This window comes from Balaenoptera physalus, assembly GCF_965194825.1.
Source record: "Balaenoptera physalus genome assembly, chromosome: 15".
NCBI classification, from domain to species: domain Eukaryota; kingdom Metazoa; phylum Chordata; class Mammalia; order Artiodactyla; family Balaenopteridae; genus Balaenoptera; species Balaenoptera physalus.
Window position 1 is genome coordinate 14,766,092 of NC_138894.1, and position 15,606 is coordinate 14,781,697.

Sequence of the window (15,606 nt, forward strand, 5' to 3'; positions counted from 1 at the left end):
CTTAGGACACATCTTGCTAACAGATGCACAAAATAAATCGAGATAAAGCACAGATGCTCACAGACACAGTTCAAAGCTATGGCGCCTTGATGCTGAGATGCTGAGTATAGTTCCCAGGGAAGGAGCTCAGCGGTGCTTAGGTGTTACTCCTGCTTCCGGAGTGTGTGCTGCCTCTGTAACGGCTGGCTACAAAACAAACGCTGACGCTATTTTTGCTTTTCTCCTTCTTTTGTAAAAGCGAAAATCCTCTTCGGATTCCATTGGTGAAAACGGGTACTAAGTAAGTCTTTTGTAAAAGAGAAGCGGTGTAATGCAAACTTTCGAATACCTGTAAAACTTATTGCAAATACATTCTGAAGTATATTAATTTCATGTGCATTTCCCTTTTACTCTTCCCTTTTCATCTTCTTCACTGAGACCTCTGCACAAATGGCACCTTATCCGAGAGGTCTCTTTTGACTATCCTGCCTAAAATAGCATTCTATCACCCAAAGCCACCTGTGACTCTTTCATTCACTCTCTCTGTGGCCTGTTTATTTTTCTTTCTAGCAATGATTACTTTCTGACATGTTATATATTTGCTTGTTTGCTTATTTGTCTATTCCCCTACTACATCTCAAGCTCCATTAGGGCAAGGACATCTCCCCACCTCAGTGCCTGATTATTAATTCAACAACCTTCATGGAGCAAGGATTGCGCGTTAGTTCCAGGTGCTGGAGATGACACACATAGCGCCCCCTAGCGAGCTTAGCCAGGAGTGGAAACCAGTTCAAATACCCACGCATAACTGGTAGTATTTTCCCATAGTTAATTCGTATTTCCAGTTTTTGTCTTCTTTCTTGTGTGTTGTGGGGTGAATTGGGAAAATAACCGTTCCTTCTCCTGGGGTAGATATGGGGGTCTGTGGGGACAAATTGGGTGTCTCTGTGTCCCTGTTGTGAGAACCACAAAAATCTCGGTAGGGCTACTTAAGCTTCCTGAGGCTCATTTTATTCATTTGAAAAACCAAAATCATTATACTTCTCAGAGTCGTTTGGACGATTAAATAACATATGTGAAAGGACTCTGTATAAAAGCTCTCTATAAAAACCGTTTTAATAATGTTATAACCCAAGTGTCTCCAGATGTCTCCAGCCTGTGGAAGCAAAGCAGATCACACCACCTGCGTGTCGTGGTCCTGATCCAGCTCCCCCTTAAGCCCCTCACCATCCTCTGATAGGAAGCCACTCTCCACCCAGTATTTCTGGATGACCCAGTGGGGGACCCTCACTCATGTCTGTCACAACCTTCATCCCCCATCTCCCTCCACTTCCCTCCTCTCCTTATCCGTCAATGTCTGTGACAAAGGCAATCTCTCCAGATAAGCCCAGAGTCTCCAGTTCTCCAGGTGTCCAAGAAGGTTCCAAGAAAGGAAAAGAACATCTATTTTCTCAGCTTCTGTACCACTAGTGTAGCACTTGTGTCCCCAAATAGCACTCGATACTGCCCTTAGGTCCCCAGTGAAAAATCTGGCCTGTCATCATTCGTTTCAAAAATACACACATTCCCAAGAAGAAGCAACATTTTGTAGGCATAGTAAAGTCTGATCCCAGTTTAGAGAAGAAACACAGGAAGCTGTGTGCAGAGATGGGGCCCTTGGTCTCCTGTTCAGAGTGCTGCAATGATCACTGGGGTGCATGTATATATCTTTTCAAATTACGGTTTTCATCTTTTCCGGATATACGCCCAGGAGTGGGATTGATGGATTATATGGTAGTTCTATTTTTAGTTTTTAATGGAAACTCCATGCTGTTCCTTTTTTTTTTTTAAATGGAGTATAATTGCTTTACAATGTTGTGTTAGTGTCTGCTGTACAACAAAGTGAATCAGCTATATGTATACATATATCCCCTCCCACTTGAGCCTCCCTCCCACGCCCACCCCCATCCCACCCCTCTTGGTCATCACAGAGCACCGAGCTCCCTGTGTATAGAGCAGCTTCCCACTAGCTATCTACACGTGGTAATGTATATATACCCATGCTGTTCTTGATAGTGGCCGCCCCAATTTACATTCCCACCAACAGTGTAGGAGGGTTCCTTTTTCTCCACACTCTCTCCAGCATTTGTTATTAGTAGACTTTTTAACGATGGCCATTCTGACCAGTGTGAGGGGATACCTCATTGTAGTTTTGATTTGCATTTCTCTAATAATTAGCGATGTGAGGATCTTCTCATGTTGGCCGTTATTTTAATTGAGGTTTTTTTTTTTTATTAATTGTAGAAGTTGAATATAATCTGAATATGACTCTTTTGTCAGATATATTTTTTGTAAATATTTTCTCCCAGTCTGGGGTTTGTCTATTCATTTTCCTAACAGGTTATTTTGATTAACAGAATTTTAAAACTTTTTTATAAAGTTCTGTTTATCAGGTCTTTTTATCCATTTGTAGGAAATCTTTGCCACCCACAAAGTTGCAAAGGTTTTCTCCTGTTTTCTTCTGGATATTTTATAGTTTTGGTTTTTATATTTAGGTCTATAATCTATCTTGAGTTAATTTTTATGTGTGTTGTGAGGTAAGGGACAAGATTGTTTTGGATTTTTTTTCGTTTCTAACAGTTTAATTGAGGGAATTCCCTGGTGGTCCAATGGTTAGGACTCAGTGCTCTCACTGTCGGGGACCGGGTTCAACCCCTGGTCGGGGAACTAAGATTCCCACAAGCCATGCGGCAAGGCCAAAAAAAAAAAAAAAAAAAAAGTTTAATTGAGATATCATCATTCATATGTCATGCAATTTAAAGTGTACATTCCAGTGGTTTTTAGTACTGTGATGATTAATTTGATGTGTCAACTAGACTGAGCTAACGGATACTGTAAACCCAGACAGCTGTAAAACATTATTTTGAGGTGTGTCTGCGAGGGGGTTTCTGGAAGAGATTAGCATTTGAATGGGTAGACTGAGTAAAGGAGATGGCCCTCACTATTGCCAGAGGACATCATCCAATTTACTAAGGGTTTGAATAGAACAAAAAGGCGTAGGAAGGACAAATTTGCTCTCTTTTCTTGAGTTGAGAGATCCATCATCTCCTGCCCTTGGACATGGGCTCCCCTGGTTCTCAGGCCTTTGGACTCAGAGTGGGACTTACACCAGTGGGTTCCTGGTCCTCCAGCTTGCAGATGCCAGATCAGGAGAGAATTCCTATAATGAATGAATGAATGAATAAATAAATAAATAAATAAATCCTCTTTCTATTTCTCTAGAATAGAAATAGTTCTATTTCTCTGGAGAACCCTGGCTAATACAAGTGTTTTTGTAGAGTTATGCAACCATCAACACAATTTCATCATTTTTATCACCCTAAAAAGAAATCTCATATCTTTTAGCAATCACTCCCCACTTCCCCTTTCCCCCAGTCCTAGGCAACAATTAATCTACTTTCTGTCTCTATAGATTTGCCTATTCCAGACATTTTATATAAATGGAGTCATGCAATATGTGATCTTTTGTGCCTGAGTTCTTTAACTTAGCATAAAGTTTTGAAGTTAATCCATATTGTAGTTTCATGGGCCAGTATGGGTGAATAATATTCCATTGTATGAATATATTACATTTTTTTAAAAAAAGGTGAGACATTTATTTTATTTTTTAAAATATTTTTTTAGTTATTTGTTTGGTCGTGCCGGGTCTTAGTTGCGGCTTGAGGGCTCCTTAGTTGTGGCATGCAAACTCTTAGTTGCTGCATGCATGTGGGATCTAGTTCCCTGAGCAGGGATTGAACCTGGGCCCCCTGCACTGGGAGCGTGGAGTCTTACCCACTGCACCACCAGTGAAGTCCCATTACATTTTTTTTATTCGTTCATCAGTTAATGGACATTTGGGTTGTTTCCAATTTGGGCTATCATGAATAATGCTGCTATGAACATTCAAGTACAAATTTTTATGTGGACGTGTATTTTTATTTCTCTTGGGGATATAGCAGAAAATGGGATTTAGGTCATATGGTATTTCTATGTTTAACCTTGAGGAACTGCCAAACTGTTTTCCAAAGCTGCTAGATCATTTTATAAGCCCACCAGAAGCATATGAGGATTCCAATTTCCCTATATCCTCACAAACACTTGTTATTATCTTTTGTTATATCCAGCCTACTGGACGAGAAGTAGTATCTCATTGTCACTTTGATTTGTATTTCTCTGATGGCTAATGATGCTGAGCATTTTTTCATATGCTTATTGGTCATTTGTGTATCTTATTTGGAGAAATGTCTATTCAGATCCTTTGCCCATTTTTTATTGAGGTGAAAGTTTTCTTTATATATTCTAGATACAAGTCCCAAAGTTCATTTTCTTACCATACAGATTTCTAGGTGTTCCAGAACCATTTGTAGAAAGACTTTCCTTTTTCCATTGAATTACCTTCATACTTTTGCCAAAAGATGCCAATTGACCATACATGTGTGAACCTATATTTGGACACTCTACTTCCATTACATTGATCTGTTTATCTATCTTTATGCCATTTCAGTTTGAAGTATTTCCTAATTTTCCCTGTGATTTCTTCTTTGACCCATGGGTTATTTAGAGGCATATTGCTTGATTTCCAAATTTTGGGGCATTTTCTAGATAAAGTGCTGTTGTTGATTTCTAGTTTAATTTCATTGTGATCAAGAAGACATGATCTATACAATTTCAACCCACTGAAATTTAGAGATTGTTTTATAGTCTATATAGTTGGTCTTGGTTAATGTTCTATGTTCACTTGAAAAGAATATGTATCCTGCTGCTGGTGTAATATTCTATAATGTCAATTTGGTAATGATGAATGGTAATGTTTATATCTTCTGTATCATTATTGACTTTGTACTTGTTTTATTTATTACTGAGAGAGGTGTTAAAATATTCAACTATGATTGTGAATTTTATATTTCTCTCTTTGGTTCTGTTAATTTCTGCTTGATATATTTGGAAGTTCTGTTGTTAGATTCATACATATTTAGGATTGTTATGTTTTCTTGATGAATTGATCCTTTTATCTTTATAAAATGACACTTTTTATTTCTGGGAATACTCCTTGTATTGAAGTCTGCTTTGTCCAAACTTACTATAACCACACCAAGCTCTCTCAGGCTTAATGTTTACAAACTATATTTTATCCATCCATTTACTTTCAACCTGTCTATATCTTAGAGTATATCTTTTATACTTAAAGTGTGTCTTTTCTAAACATAGGGCTGGGTGTTTTCTTAGCCATTTTGACAAGTTCTGCCTTTTAACTGAAGTGTTTAATGTAGTTAATGATAACTTTTCAATATTGCTATTTGTTTTATTTGTGTCCCCTCTTTTTTTTGTTTATTTTTTCCTTACTTTCCTGACTTCTCTTTTTCAGTAGTTATTTTTATATCTTATACTGATATTACTCTGAATTAATATTATAAAGCTTCACATATAGGAACCTTACAACAATATGGTTTTATTTACCTTCCCCTTGTATGCTTTGTGCTTTTCTTGTCATATACCTTACTCTACATGTGTTATAAATCCCCCAATATTGTTGTTTTTTATCTAAATTATCAGTTGACTTTTAAATCATTTAATACAAGAAAGAAAATTGTCTTTTATATTTACCCATAAATTTATCATTTCCAGTTCTCTTTTTTCCTTTCTGTAGATTCAAATTTTTATCTTATGTCATTCCTATCTTCCTGAAGAATTTCTTCACTTTTTTTTTGTAGTGTGAATCTGCTGGTGGCAAAAATTCTCAGGTTTTATTTATTTGACAATATCTTTATTTGGCTTTCTATTTAAAACATGTTTTTAACTAGATACAGAGCTATAAGTTAATAGATTTTTTTCTTTCAGCCCTTAAAATCAATGTCCCATTGTCTTTTGGCCTACATTGTTTCTGATGAGAAGTTAGCCGTTATTCCTATCATTGGGTCCCCATATGCAATGTGTATTTTCTCCCCTGGTTCCTTATGAGATTTTTCTCTTTATCTCTGTTAAGTCAGGAGCTGTGAAAAAATCCGAGATTTGATTTTACTCTGCTTGTAAGCCAGCAAGTTAGCATGTCACAGTTTTCATAGACACTGGCAGAAGATAAGAGATAATTTATGACTCATAGCAATAGAAGAGGAACATTGTTGCTTAGGTCTCCCTACCCCAATTCCCACAGGGAGATATGATGAGGTCCCGATGTTGCCTGCACAGACAGTGGGCCATGCTATAGCAGAGGAAGCCCAATGTTGGGAGGCTCTGATCTTATGCAGAAAGTGACAAACTTGCCTATCTCCCCTCTGGCAGGGAAAGATTGAGGTGTCTCTTCATTCCAGGTTAATACAGATAGAGATGTTTCCCTCCCTGGAGGAGATATATTTATATTCCTTTTGGTTGTTTATTTTAAAAATAATGGGGATCATATTTCTGCTGAAATTCCCTCTCTCTTCACCCTTTATATCTACCTTTTGCTGTAGGTTCTCTAACATTTTTATCATAATTTTTATTTTTAATTCTTTATTTTTATTATATCTAATTATTTTATCTAATTTTTATTTTTAATTTTTGATTCCAACATCTTATTTGTCTGTAGGTGTGATATTGTGATATAATAAGAAATACATATTTGGTCTTTGCCCCTGGTTTCTGACACAGAACTCCTAAAACCTCTTGTAATTTCCTGAGTGAGAAGGTGATAGGAGCAGCTTTTGTTATAATACTTGGGGGTTTTTTGTTTGTTTGTCTGTTTGTTTTGTCCCCAGTTTTTGAAATAGCTCTGCAGTGACAAAGGTGAGCGTTTTTTGTTATTCATAACAGGCAGCTTTCAACAACACCTGAGTTTATGTTAATGAGGTGACTTTTGGAAAGCTCCTATAGATGGGAGCTGGTTGCCAGGGGAACCAGTCATGTGATTAGATGTTTGGAACTTTCAGTCCTACCCCTTGACCTCCAGGGAGTGGAGAAGTGCTAGAGACTGAATTCAGTCACCAGTGGTCAATGATTTAATCAATCATATGCCTACGTAATGGAACCTCCATAAAAACCCTAAACAACTGGTTTTGAAGAGCTTCTGGATTGGTGAATGCGTCCATGTGCCAGGAGGGTGGTGTGCCTGGAGATGGTATAGAAACTCTGCAGTCTTTTTTTGTCCTATGTATTCATTGCATTTGGTTGTTCCTGAGTTATATCCTTTATAATAAGCTGGTAATAGTAAGTAATGTGATTCCTGAGTTCTGTGGGCCATTCTAGCAATTAACAAACCTGAGGAGGGGGTCCTGGGAGTCCTCAATTTATAGCCAGTGGGTCAGAAGTACAGGTGACAACCTGGGACTTGCAATGGGGGGCAATCTTGTGAGACTGAGCCTTTAACCTGTGGGGTCTGCACTAACTCTGGGTAGTGTCATAATTAAATTGTAGGACACTCTGTTGGTCTGAAGAGTTGGAGAATTGATTAATATGAGGGGAAAACCCACATATTTGGTGTCAGAAGTACTGAGAGTATAGAGGAAAACAGTTTTCCTTTAGTGGGTATATTTTAATTGACTGGATTTTTTTTTTCCCCTTTTGACCACAGTTCACATTTTCTGTTCACAATGTCTACTATTTTGTTGTTTTTGTTATTGTATGGTAGACATTGTGAATGATGCATTGTAGATGCTCTGGATTCTTTTATTTTCCTCTGAAGAGTGTCAAGTTTTGTTCTAGTAGGAAGTTAAATTATTGGAAATGCAACTTGGTTTTGCGGGGGCTTAGTTTTAGATTTCTCTTGGCTTGTCCCTAATCCTGGGGTATATCCCTTAATCCTGGAATGCAGTCTTTACTCCTTAAGTGTGGTCATTCCGAGGTGTCAATGGACAGTCCAAAGTGTTTACCAAGCCCCTCTAAGATAGCAGGACTTGACTCTAAATTCCCCAGCAGCAGGCAACTAACTGCTCAAATCTCTGCTCAGCTATACTTTTCCTTTGAGTCATGTGGATTCTTGCCCCATGCGTGTTCATTCAGGAGTCAGCCAAGGATTTGAGGGAAGTTTGCAGGCAGATGTTGGACCTCTCCCCTTTGTGGTTCCCTCCTCTCCAGGATTTTTCCCCTCAGGGAGCAACCCCTCACCTCCCAGCCCCAGTTTACATCACATCACTGCTTATCTCTCCCGCTAGGCTGCAAACTTTTGGAGTATTTGGTTCAGCCTTCTATCCCATAGTGCCTAGTCAGTGTCTGACATACATACAGTAGGTGCACAATAAATGTCTGTAGCGTTAACAAATGAATTACTAGTAAGTTGTAGGATTGCTGACCTAGCATCAGGGGCTCATCCTAAAAAGACAAAGCAGCAGCATTGTGTGGTAGTGACTGTCTATGTGGCCTTGGTCAGGTTATTTCCCTTCTCTGTGCCTCAGTTTCCTCATTATATGGAAAGCTGCCTACCTTATAGGGTGGTTGTGAGGATTAAGTATTAAGACGGGTAGAGAGCTAGTGCCTGGCACATCAATAACACTCAAATTAAGTATTAGCTGCTGTTGTTGCTTAAGGACCTGCAGCATCCCATAGAGACGGACTTCTCTACGTTGTCAATCTCTAAGGAAGCTGAAATATCACTGGCTATACTGGAAAAATGGAATCAACTTCTATTTTCACATATGGTGTCTTATATAGTTACAGAAATGGAAACCAGAGAGTGGCATCAAGTGGGACATTAAAAATCAAGAGCTTCTTGCCAACATCACTACGTCTTAGGACATGTTTGCTAAAACAAATTGAAGTTTCAAGACACAACTATTTGCCTCCAAGCCACCGATCCCCAAACCAGCTACCGAAAGTTCACCAGTTGTCTGTAAGTCAACAGTTACAGACAGCTGAAATTCTGAGCTCAAATAATGCAGTTTTTTCTTGCGCTCACGAAAGAACTGGCACAGAATGGGTTTGGAGGGACTCGGATTTTGACCCGGCTCGGGGCCTGCACCCGTCTGGGGCTGGCCTGGGTTTCCGGCTGGTTTCTGAGCTGGAGGAAGACACCGGAGAGAGGGCTCGGGGCGCCGGCGGCCCAACGGGGACAGCGCAGGTCGTGCAGGAGGCGCCCGCCCGCCGCCGTCAGACCAGTCGGACGGCTTCGCCCGCCCCGCCCCGCGCCGCCGGCCCGGCCACCGCCCTCCGTCTCCCCGCCGGAAACCCAGTGCCTCGCGCGAGCCGCGCGCCGGAGCTGGACCGGCCTGGTCCCCCGCGCAGCCGCCGCCCCGCGTTCCCCGCCGTCCCCGGCCCGCGCCTGGGCTCCGGGCCATGGGGCGCCCGGGCGGGCGGGCGGGCGGCCGGAGCAGGAGCCCAGCGGGACACTGGTAAGGGCAGGTGGGGCCCCGCGCCGCCCTCGCTGCGGAGAGTGTGCCGCGCACCGGGGGCGCCGCCGAGCGAGGGAGCATCTGCGCAGCCGGGGAGAGCGGCAAGAGGCTCCGAGGGGGCGAGAGCGAGTGGGCTGGTGGGGTCCTCAGCGTTCAACCTCATCAGGGGGCGGGGCCACCGACAGCACGGGGACGCTCACTGGGAGAGTCATACTGGCCGGCCTGGGGTGCGGTGGCTCCTCCAGCCGGGCGGGGTGCACCTGGTTGCAGGAGGAGCCCTTAAAACAATCCAGCGTCAGACCTGGGCGACACCGAGAGCCTAACTCCTTATCTCCCGTTGGCCTCAGTGGCCCCTAGGCCGGTGACCCGGCGGAGCCCTCCTCCCTGCTCCCTGCTTGCTGGGAGCCTGGCCAGTCTGGCAGGCTGCCTCCGCCAGGAGCGCACTGGGATGGAGGAGAACGCAGCTCTTCCCCACTCCCTTGGATGCTGACCCCTCTCCTTGGCCCTTCTCCTTGGCCCTTCTGGGTGTGTCTGGTCAGAAAACACCAGAGGTTCCTAAGAAGGTAACTAGTGTCTGCTCAGCAGACAAACTCACTTTCCCTTCTAGGGTTCTTTCTGGCTCTAGGATTGAGTTTAGCTTCTTTCAGTAAAACAGTGGAGCCAGGGCTGTGAGTTCCTTGCAGGTGTTTTTTTCCCACTTTGCTAAATGTGCTGACCCAGGCCCTTGTGTCCATGGCCTGCATGTCTAGGTCAGGTGGGCAGCATCAACGTGAAGGCCAGGGCACCTGGGGGCTCCACCTGCCCCTGAACCTCATTAACCCAATCCTTCCCCTGGCCCAGAGCTGATTGGATGTAATTAGCAACTAATTGGATGTCTCTGAGCCCCTCTACATAAGAAACATGAAGATCAGGTTTAGACAGCAGAAAGTGCCGAGTGATTCATTTCTTTCTTCCTTTATGTGAGGGTTCTGAAGAAGGGTCATTCATTCATTCATTCATTCATCCATCCATTCATTCAACATATACTTACTGAGTGCCAACCACTAATCAGGCATGAAGGCACTGGGAATACAGCTGCTCTCGTTTACGTGAATTGCGGGAGAGAGAAAATACTCAAGTAAGCAGATGAATCACATTAGTTCAGAGAGTGATTAAGTGCTGTAAGACAAAACAAAACAGGATGATGATGGGCATGACCGTGAAACAAATCAGAGAACTCGGCCCTGAGCTAGAAAAGGTAGCAAGCAGGCTTTCTAAATGAAGTGGGAAAATGGTACCATCTTCAGGCCCTCAAATTCTGGGGGCACAGGATAGGATGTCCTCTGTGACCATGAACAGGGACTTATGAGCTGCCTAAAAGGGATCAGTGAATAAAGGATGAGTGGTGAGTAGCCCCCCTGTGGAGTCCTGAGAATGGCCTCCTTGTTGGGAGGCTTAAATCTGAGGTGGAGATTTAAGCTTCCCCAGAAGACATATCCTGTTGACTCGATTATTTGTTCATTCATTCAACAAATACTGAGGGCCCATATGTTAGGCACTGTTCTGGGTGTTAAGGATACATCACTGAACAAGACAGTCTTTCCTCTCTAAAGCTTATTTTCTGGTGGAGAGAAATGGATAGTAACAACAGCAATTTTAATGTCATGTCAGATAAATGCTGTGAACAAAAGCAAAGCAGCTTAAGGGGTTAGAAGGTGAGGGGAGCTCCTGGGTTCAATAGGGTGGTCAGGACAGGCTGTGCGGAGGAGCTGGATGTAGACAAGACACAGGCATGTGACTAGCTGGGGGAAGAACATTCCAGGCAGAGGGAACGGCAAGTGCAAAGGCCCTGAGACGTGAAGGAGGCTGGAGCAGGCTGGGCATTGCTGAACAGGAAGGAGGCCATGGTGCCTCTGAGAGCTGAGCAGGCATCTCTGAGGCTCTCATTAGAGGAGGCAGGGGCGGGGCTCAGCCTGCTGACCGGAGGCATCCAGGAAAGCAGGTGATGCTCTCAACTGCCGCGACAGGAAGATTTACATGCTGCCAAGAAAACTCAGGGTCAGGCCTGGAGGTTTACACTAGCAGGGGAACAGGTGATCACCAGAGATGGAGAGCGTGTCTCTTGGCAGGAGAGGTATCACTCGCTTTCCTTATACCCAGCATCCACCCAAACAACATGGGCTAAAGTGGGAGGTACACACCAAGTTTTCCAAATCAGTAAAGACTTGATATGGGGAGAAAAACTGTTGCCTTCTAGGAAAATTCCACTAATCTTCTGTTTTTCAAAAGAATGATCTCCTTAGTAGACTTAAAAGGAAAACAGGAGAGGATATCGGGCATGTACTATATGCCAGGCTCCCTTGAGCACTTCATGTGCAAACACAAATCATTCTCACAGCACGTCTGTGATGTATGGACCACCCCGTTTCACAGATGAGAAAACTGAGGCCCAGCGAGAATAAGAAAGTTGCCCACTTTTACACAGCTAGTAAGTGAAGAATCAGGATTTATAATCAAGTGGTGCAGTTTTAGAGCCAAGTGCTCTGAAAGAGAGAGAGAGAGAGGTTTTGGCTGAAGGAATGTTTGTCTGCAGTAGAAAGGGTCTCCAGGGTGCCTCACAGCAGGGGCTGGTTAGAGAGAAGACAGCAGGACTTATGGGTGCATTCCACTTCTTTGCTGTTTTTTAAGATAATATTTTCATGGGTTAAAAATTCTTTTAAAAATATTTTGAAAAGTACTACTTGCCTGTGTTAAAAATCCTTTTACAAGCGTTCGTTCAAACAGCCCTTAAGGACCACAGTGAGAAATCTCCTTCCTTCTACTGTCCTCTGATTCCCAATCTTCTTTAGAGGCAATTGAGAATACTTGCAGACATATGTTCTATTTGTAAATGAGCATATACGTATTATACTTTTTCTTTTCTTTCTTTTTTTTTACACAAATAATAAGAATACGAATACTCAGGTCTGGGACTTCCCTGATGGTCCAGTGGTTAAGACTCCGCGCTTCCACGGCAGGGGACGGGGGTTCGATCCCTGGTCGGGGAAGTTCCGCGTGCTGTGCAGGCGGCCAGAAAAAAAACAACAAAAGAATACTCAGGTCTGTACCTTGTACCGCGCCCCCCTTCTTTTTTACTTATTCAGATTCAGGACATATAGATGTGCTTCATCCTTTTAAAATAAATGTGTACTATCTCACTGAGTGGATTTAACATATTTATCTAGCCATTCCTTTATGGTCTTCTAAATTGTTTTCCCCATTTTCATCTGTTTGTTTGCTGTGATAGACAACTATGCATTAAGGATACTTGTACCTACATCTTTGCTCACTTCTGTGACTGTTTCAGCAGGAGAAATCCATAAATGTGTAATTACTGATTGAAAGGCTCTGTGTATTTTAGATTTCAATTGATGCTGGCTTGGTGTTCTAAACTGTTCTTGCCAACTTGGCAGACCAAAAAAATGGCATCACGTTGTCATTTTAATAGGTATTTATAGTGAGCGGTGTTGTGAGTCTCCTGTATGTTTTAAGCCCTTTGTCTTTCTCTTTCTGTGGACTGTTCAGGTCCTTGGCCTATGATTTAACTTGGATTTTTGTCTTGTTGTAATTATTGAATTATAAGGGGTCTTACGATGATTTTCTCTTCATCCCTCAGCTCTAGTCCCACTGACTGCCCTTCACCATCTTCCCTACCTTTGTGCACAGCAGCTACTCTGATATATTCATGATACGTTTATCCTGGGATCTGGACTATTTTAGAGAAATATATGATGTTGATTTATATATGCATGTATTTTAAACTTACATACGTTGTATTGCGCTACAAATCATGATCTTACTTTTAAACCCGGTGCTATTTTTTAAGAAGATTTATCTGGCTGCTCCCTGGACACTCGGTTTGTTGCTTCTGATTGCTGCACTGCTTTCCGTGGTTGGAATTATGGAATTATCGTAACAGTTGATTCTTTTTTATTTATATTTATTTTTGGCTGTGTTGGGTCTTTGTTTCTGTGCGAGGGCTTTCTCTAGTTGCGGCGAGCGGGGGCCACTCTTCATCGCGGTGCGCGGGCCTCTCACTATCGCGGCCTCTCTTGTTGCAGAGCACAGGCTCCAGACGCGCAGGCTCAGTAGTTGTGGCTCATGGGCCTAGTTGCTCCGCGGCATGTGGGATCTTCCCAGACCAGGGCTCGAACCCGTGTTCCCTGCATTGGCAGGCAGACTCTCAACCACTGCGCCACCAGGGAAGCCCGTAATGATTGATTCTTAGTGGCTTGGTCTAGAAAGCTTGTTTGGAGAAATGGCATGATGGGGGTGAGCCCTGGAGGTTGAAGAGGATTGGATAGGTGGAAAGGAGGATGGGGAAGGGAACAGAGCTGACCAGGAGCGCAGCATGAGGACACGCCAACGTGTGAAATTTCCAGCAACTATTCAGGGGAGCCCCATAGACTGGGGGTGTGGTTCAGGGTTGGGTGTGTGTGGTCCTAGGAGAGGCTGGGGGTCTCAAATGCCCGTGTTGGGTTTTCCCTAAAGACAATGAGGAGAGGTAGTGGGGTGGGGGTCAGCCAGGAAGGATTTTCAAGGGCAGGAGTGATCTCCTGGAGGAGAATTGGGATGGACTGTGGATGTGAACCTGAGAGGCAGGAGGTCCCTGGGGTTCTCCAGATAGGTGAGGAGCAGTGGGGCTGCCGGGGAGGGAGAACCAGCAGGACTGAGCGCTGGAGGCATGAAGGGTGCCTGCTAACTTGGGAAACGGGGCACATGCGATGTTGCAGACAGGACCTGGAGTGCAGGGCTGGGCACGGGGTGGGGGGGGGTGGAGGCATGCTCACGGGCGCGTGGACAGGCTATCGGACACCTATTGATTCTGAAGTCCTGCTCACCTGGCTGGAGGATTTCTGTTGGCATTTAGGACTCCGGGCTGGGGAGGGTTCATGAACCTTCAGCGAGTGGGTAGGAGATGAACGTGTGGGAGTGGATGAGGTCACCATGGGAGAGCATTAAGGGCAAAAGAGGCCCCAGTGGAACAAAGCCCCGGGTTGTGGATGAACAGGCTTGAGAAGTGGACGGGCAGGCTGGACCAGCAAGGAGGCACGGATGCACTTCCGAACTCTGCCCTTTGCTGGCTCCACAATCTCAGGAAAGCATCCTCTCAGCCTGGGAACCTGGGCAGGGGTGGGGCGGGGGTCCTTATAAACAAGGACGGCCAACGAGGGGTCCCAGCCTTCCTGGCCTCTCTCAGTGTGCCCTTGGAGGATGAGTGGAAGGGCTGAGGCAGACAGGAGAGAAGAGGCCTCCGGAAGCACAGGTGTGTGGGCTGTCTCCCTGGGGAGGAGCTCGGGGCCCCAGGGCTGTTCCTACTGGAAGCTGCCAAGCCAGGCTGCCCGCTCTGTCCCTGTGGGCAACTGTTGATAGACATGATCTGTTCCAGCTGGCACAGAGAGGGCACCGGGGAGCCTAGGGCTTTGTTGCTCTGGGCAGGCTGATGTGTGAGCATCCCCAGGGTAACACTGACCTTTTGGGGGTGGGGGGGGCCCAGACAAAACCCCCTCTGAGTTTTGTCTCCCTCCTTCGCTATGTCAGCATATACCTGTTCTCTCTTTTTTTTTTATAAAGTTTTTTTTTTTAATTTTTATTTATTTTATTTTTGGCTGTGTTGGGTCTTTGTTGCTGCACGCGGGCTTTCCTCTGGTTGCGGCGAGCGGGGGCTACTCTTCGTTGTGGTGCACGGGCTTCTCATGCAGTGGCTTCTCTTGTTGCGGAGCACGGGCTCTAGGCGCCTGGGCTTCAGTAGTTGTGGCACGTGGGCTCAGTAGTTGTGGCGCACAGGCTTCGTTGCTCCACGGCATGTGGGATCTTCCCAGCCCAGGGCTCGAACCCGAGTCCCCTGCCTTGGCAGGCGGATTCTTAACCACTGCGCCACCAGGGAAGCCCACCTGTTCTCTTTTTTATGTAACACCAGAGCCTTGCTTTTCCGCTGGTTGTGCACCTGAATTTCCTGTTCGTCAGTCAATGGCTGATGAAGGCTAATTAGCATTATAAGGAAGACCCTCGACCCCCACCCCGTTCTTCCTCCAAAAGAGTAACTGCTTGAAAGGTTGGATTCAGCCCACTCATTTACATAGCTTGTCATGATTTTTGACAGAAGAGTTTTCCACCTATACTATTTTATTTCATATTTTTCCTTGAATACACACAATTTGAAAAAAACAACATGAAGTGGGCATTATTTACTTTCGCGTGATCCTTAGCAACAATATCTGTGAAATCATGTTTTTTTATGCATATTCAAATACATGCTTAACTATTAAAAATGTTTATTATGTGTACC